General features: G+C 37.0%; 1 pseudogene across 1 annotated transcript; it reads right to left on the bottom strand.

Annotated features, from left to right (window-relative positions):
* Nucleotides 1–2,714: 2,714 nt before the first annotated feature.
* Nucleotides 2,715–3,256, bottom strand: LOC116547566 (annotated as a pseudogene). Its single transcript, XR_004267094.1, has one exon. The product of XR_004267094.1 is annotated as a 60S ribosomal protein L24 pseudogene (transcript).
* Nucleotides 3,257–6,751: the final 3,495 nt, after the last annotated feature.

Genomic DNA, 6,751 nt, shown 5'->3' with positions numbered 1-6,751 from the left:
TGGGCGTCATGGCTCATGCCTGTAATCCCAGCACTTTGGGAGGCCGAGGTGGGTGGATCACGAGGTCAGGAGTTCGAGACCATCCTGGTCAACATGGTGAAACCCCATCTCTACTAAAAATACAAAAATTAGCTGGGCATGGTGGCGCATGCCTGTAGTCCCAGCTACTCGGGAGGCTGAGGCAGGAGAATTACTTGAACCCAGGAGACAGAGGTTGCGGTGAGCCGAGATCACGCCATTGCACTACAGCCTGGGTAACAAGAGTGAAACTCTTTCTCAAAAAGAAAAAAAAAAAAAAAGGAATTCCTAAATGAAAATACTTGGTGTTTGCCTGCTGAAAATTTAGCTTGTGGAAATGTGAGAAAAAGATCTAAGTGTTGGCAAAAGATTGCAATAAAGTAAATGATGTGGTTTTCTCAGGGGTGATTTTGCAACTTGAAACATTCCAAAAAGAGTTACTGATCACAAAGTTTCTTTTAGCTTCTAGCCCTGAAATGCTTGGCATACATAAAGCTCTTATGGATATTTGGATAAATTAAATTTATATTGACATTTTCTAAAAGTTGGCCTAAGTTTCTAGCTTGTGTTGGTATGTGTAAAACAGAGAACATTTTGAGACATTCAATTTTACAACTGATAGATGCTGACATCAACATGCCCCTTTCTACACTATATTCTTGAAAGTTGAGTCACAATGAAATTTTAAAAATGGATTTTTTTCTCATAAAAAGCAGAAGTTTCTCAAAAAGTTAATTGTAGAATTATCATATGATGCAAAAACTCTACTCCTAGGTATACACCTAAAGAATTAAAAGTAGGTACTCAGATACCTACACATCAGCGCTCATTATAGCATTATTCAATAGCTGAAAGGCAGAAAAAGCCACATGCCCTTCCGCAGGTGAATAGATAAAATATGATATATTCATACCATGGAATATGACTCATCCTTTAAAAATAAAATTTTGATACATGCTATAACATGGACGAACCTAGAAAACATTATAGGTGTAATAAACCAAACACAAAAGAAAAATGTGGTGTGATTATCCTTATATAAAATATCTAGAATAAGCAAATTCATGGAGACAGAAGGTAGGTTAGAAGTAATCAAGGACCATAGAGGGGGTGGGGGAAATCAGGAGTTATTGTTTCATGGGTCCAGAGTTTCTGTTTGGGCAAAATGAAAAAGTTTAGAAATAAGTAGTGGTGATGGTTGAACAACATTATGAATATAATTAATACCACCAAATTGTATACTTAAAAATAGCTTAAATGGCAAAATTTATACTATGTGTCTTTTACTACAATAAACAATTTTAAACAAGGTTTCTTCAAACTCCTCCTCCAATAAAGTAACAAATACTCCTTGAAGAAAGCTAGGAAAACTTTAAAAGGTAAAATGAAATTAAAGCCACCTGTTCTTCCACCAAGTAGTGATAACATGTGATTAACGTCTTGTACAATTTGCTCTTCTGACCAACAGTATAGATATATGCAGATACACACACACACACACACACACACACACACACACACACACACAGCATTATGCCGAGCCTGCTTTTCTCTGTATGTTGTAACAATCAGTAGAATTCAATCTTATCCATGAGCCTTAATTTATTTAAACCTATCAACTATTGTTGGATATGTAAAATGTTTTCCATTTCTTCTCAATTTTAAATAATTTTGTAGTGACCATCCTTGTACAAACATTTTATGAGCATTTGATACTTTCCTTAGGATAAATTAAAGTAAAATTGCTGAATCAAAGAATATGAATTTTTAAAAATCCCTTAATGTATATGTTTTTAAAAATCCCTTAATGTATACTATTAATTTGCACTACAGGAAGTTTTGTTATTTACATTTCAGCAGCCAAATATGAGATTTTATTGCATCCTCATTAACACTGAGTATTACATCTTATAAAAGTCTCTGAAACTGATCAGAATAAATTCCACAGAAATATGACATTGGACCAGTGATAGCATTGGTATAGAAAGGAAAAAAGGTGAACTTTTATAGATTAAAAGTGGATGGAAGAAATCAATAGCAATTTGTCCCATTCGAATTATGAGCCATTCTCTAACACTACTGTCTGTACCGAGATGCCCTTAGGGTTTACCTTGCCCAGAGAGTTACATTTACCATCTTTAGCCATCCAAGCCTTCCCCAAGTCACATGCAGAAGCGTGCAGAGCTCTTTCCTGCCTCCTAGTTTTGGCTACTGTCATTCTCTTTGCCATGAAATACTTTTGCACTTCCTCAAGTACAAACCCATTCAATCCTCCACATCCATCTAATTAAATGCTGTGGGCCAGAGGTCAGCAGTTTGGGGCCATGGGGGAGAAGAAACATCATAGGTGCAAATTCAACCCACAAATGGTCAGGAGTGGTGAGCTCCCTCTAAAATAGGTTTTGAGGAGAGCCTGGGGATTGTCAAAGGCACCGAATCCTTTGAAACAAGCTGAAACAAGTGGGAGGCAGGGGTGAGGATGCTGGGACCTGGGAGGAGGCAACCTGGGAATGAATGGGGGAGGGGGCGAGGAGCGCGGCTGATGCACCAGACTGAAATTTTATACCTTATATGAGTAGGTGAGCCAGGCTTGGGAATGGGGACAGGGAGGCAGGGTGGGATGGACAGACTGCCCCACTGCCTGGAGCACAGTACCTTTTATACTGAGTGTGCAATTCTTTTTTTTTTTTTTTTTAATAATCCAATCTTTTTTTAAAAATCTAATCTGCCAGCTTAGCGTTTTCCACCAACTCGGGGAGCTGAAACTTTCACAGGCTTCACAATCTTTTGCTTAGGTGCTGCCTTTGTAGGCGCCTTAGCAGCAGCCATAGCAGTCTTTTTAGATGCTTGCTTAGCCTTTTTTGCTTCCTTGGCAGCCCTGATAGCTTGTTCTCATTGAGCCTTTCTAACTTCAGGTTTCTGATTCCTCTTGGCCATTATATCAGCAAGAGATGCACCAGTAATGGCCCTCTGGAATTTGACTGCTCCGCGCGTTCTTTTCTTTTGAATTTCTTCCGACTATCCCTTTTTGTGCTTTCTTCTGTAGAGGACAGTCCAGTTTATCTGTCGAGGATTCTTCTTGGAAAGGAACGCCGACTCGCATTTTGCATTAAGAAACTGGAAAACCTTCCCGTCGGTCCTGGCGTAGCTCCTCCCGTGTCTGGGGTAGATCTTGTACCCGCTGAAACTGCACAGCTCGATCTTCATGGCGGCGGCTCCACGGTAAGAGCGAGTGCGCAACTCTTAAAGAGCGCTCAGATTTTCAAATATAAGAAATGTAGTGTTCAGGTATTGTGAAGGAATAACGTGTTTGTACAGCGCCTTATCATTTATGTATGTTATCTAGTTACAAAATTTTTTGAGTCTTAGAAGTAATGTGTAATGTGTAAACTGTCATGATTATTACCCCTATTTATTTATTTACTTACTTATTCATTTATTATTTTTTGAGGCAGGGTCTTGCTCTGTCGCCCAGGCTGGAGCTCAGCTGCAGCGGCACCATCTCGGCTCACTGCAACCTCTGCCTCCCGGGTTCAAGAGATTATCGTGTCTCAGCTTCCTAAGTAGCTGGGATTATGAGCAAGGCACTGCACTCGGCTAAATATTTTAGCATTTTTAGTAGAGACGGGATTTTGCCATGTTGGCCAGGATGGTCTCCAACTCCTGGCCTCAAGCAATCCACCCGCCTTGGCCTCCAAAGTGCTACGATTCCAGGCGTGAGCCACTGCGCCAGACCTATTTACCCATTTTGTATGTGAGGACTCTGAGATCTGGGAAAACTGGACAAAACAGAAACTAACGCCAAAGACTTCTGTCCCGTCTCCAGAGAGCTCTCCACGACAGCCCAAGCTGATTTTCCAAGAATGTGACCACTCTTTGTCAGATTTGCAACTTTTCTGATATTAAGACATCAGGCCAAAGTGTAAAGTTTATAGAGAACTAAAGGGCTTGACTTCAAACAATTCTTCTGAAAATATAAGAAAGGGCTTTGTTGCCGGGCGCGGTGGCTCAAGCCTGTAATCCCAGCACTTTGGGAGGCCGAGGTGGGTGGATCACGAGGTCAAGAGATCGAGGCCATCCTGGTCAACATGGTGAAACCCTGTCTCTACTAAAAATACAAAAAATTAGCTGGGCATGGTGGCACGTGCCTGTAATCCCAGCTACTCAGGAGGCTGAGGCAGGAGAATTGCCTGAACCCAGGAGGCGGAGGTTGCGGTGAGCCGAGATCGCGCCATTGCACTCCAGCCTGGGTAACAAGAGCGAAACTCCGTCTCAAAAAAAAAAAAAAAAAAAAAAAAAAAAAAAAAAAAAAAAAAAAAAAGGGCTTTGTGTGCCCTTTTGAAAGTTAGGGGTTAAAACATACATAGAGACACTGTGTGCGGATGTTGTGGATGCTTTAAAGATGAAAACGTCAATGGCATCTTAATAATAAGAGGCTTAGAGCACATTTTAACAGCAAATGGTTTCAGATAAATTCTCTTAAAGGACACACATACATCACTTATATGGATTGATTTATTTACTGTTGTCTAGGCCATCATTTGAATTTATTACATTCTTTTAAAATTATTTTTTGTTTGGTTTGGTTATTTTTATCAACAATGATCTATGAGATCATTGAACAACATTGATCTATAGGAGCAACATTGGATTAGGCTGTGCCATGGCCATATAAGGTCGAAACTCAACGTGGCCCTTGTCCTAAAAAAACTCCTTTGGCTGAGCGAGGAAGGATCTCTGGCCCCAAAGACCCTTTCTTCCTCCTCCATGTGTTCCTATAGTCATGCGCCCGCGCACACACACATAGACACATGCACACTCTTAACATCAATAAGAAAGAAGTGGAAGAATGGTGCTGTTTTTGATGGAAATATGTTTGTTTTACTTCTCAAATAAAATATTGTAAAAATATTTACCCAATATTATATTAATTGATACCAGAAAAAACAATACAGACATTGGTACATTATAAACACCAATAAGTCAGTAGATTTGTCTTTAAGTTGCTTAACTAACTCACAATTCTTCTTTGAGCATTTTTTGCTGAAGGAAAATGATCCCCAGGAAATGACAAAGATCCCAGATCTGAAATAACTTTCTTCTGCTTTACTCCCTACTGCTTACTCTAGTAGGGGATTTTGCTAAGGTGAGGTTTGAAAATGAATACCCAAAAGCACTTTATTCATACATTACTTGGAGATTAAAGATTCATCCTTTTTTTTTTCTAGTCTTAAACCCAAGGTATTAATTTTATTATTCAGTAAACCAGTTTAAAAATAATCACCGTCTTTGATGAAACTGTTCATTTCTATTACTTTAAGCCTTTCTTCTGATTTTTAGCCCTATACTAGTGGGTTTTACACCACTATTATCCATAATTTTACACATTTTCCTACACTTTTATTTTCTCCTTTTTCCACTTTTTAAAAAAAGTATGTTTTTCAATGTATTTGCAATTATCTTTAAATTGTTTTTGTCCTGGTAATTAGTTAGTTTTAAACTTTCTTTAGCAGAATAATTCTTTGATCAAACAAAATCATGCATAGTGTGGTGGGTGCCCACCCTGCCCTGCACAACCACTGTGGAAGTTGATTTTAACATTTACAACTATTTTTGTACCAAATTGATATTCAACTACTTTCAGCATTTGAAATTTTAAACAATACCATTATAAGCATCTTTGTATATAATTTAAAAAGTAATTTCATTAGGATAAATTCTGAGGGATGAATTTTTCTGGGTGGAATTTTATGTGTGTGTGTGTGTCATATGAATCATCACATTTCCTTCCAGAAGAGAAGAACCAATTTTTATTGCCATCAACAAAATATACTCTTTTTTCCCCAAAGCCCAGCTATCAATGAGTTTTATCATTTTCTTTTCTTTAATTTAATTTCATGGCTGTGAAATGAAAACACATTGATTCCACTTGAATTTCTTTAAATTTTAGAAAAGGTATTTGGTTTGTCAGATGTTGGTTTCCTATTTGTGTTTTGTTTTGTTTAAACCATCTCTTTGCTTTTAACATATGTCTCTGAGCACTGAAATTTCATTCTCTTCTCATCAATTTGTATAAATCCTTCATCAATTTTAGATATTAAACAGCTGCCTATGATTTATTTTGAATATTTTTAATTATCTTATATGATTTTTTTTGAAATTTAATTATATCAATCTACTTTTTCTGTTGCTTGGAATAATCAGAATTATTTTCATACATAGTTCTACCCTTCTCCTAGTTTTTCTATTGTTACTATCATCATTATTATTATTAATTTACCATTTAACCTATCCACTGTTTATTATAGTAATGGGTTTGAGGTCTAGGCCAGATTTATTTTTTCTTCATTCTGATTTCTAAGTATCCCCGGAGCATTTATTAAGTAATTACTTTTCCATTTGCTTTGTTAATACCTATCATTTGCCATTTTCTTACATACCACAATCTACTGCATTTTCTATTAAGCTTAAATTTGTTTCTGCATTTAAACCAAGCACATGGTGATTTTAATTTTCTCATTTACACTATTCTGTGTTTTATAAAATTTTTCAATGGGCATGCATTTTATTTGTTTTTGGTATTTCATAACAAGGAAAAATCTCTAAAAATTGCATTTGCCATTCATGCCTATTTATTTTTCAAACATAGCTTTGGAATAGCTTTCTGTATTAGATTTTATAAGTATTTTTATAGTTTGATTGAAAGTAAATCAGATCTAAAAATTACCTTGAG

The sequence above is a fragment of the Sapajus apella genome, unplaced genomic scaffold (assembly GCF_009761245.1).
Source record: "Sapajus apella isolate SASKATOON/1434 unplaced genomic scaffold, GSC_monkey_1.0 scaffold3605, whole genome shotgun sequence".
Lineage (NCBI taxonomy): Eukaryota > Metazoa > Chordata > Mammalia > Primates > Cebidae > Sapajus > Sapajus apella.
The sequence above is the reverse complement of the archived record's forward strand: the minus strand, read 5'-3'. Positions and strand labels throughout refer to the sequence as shown.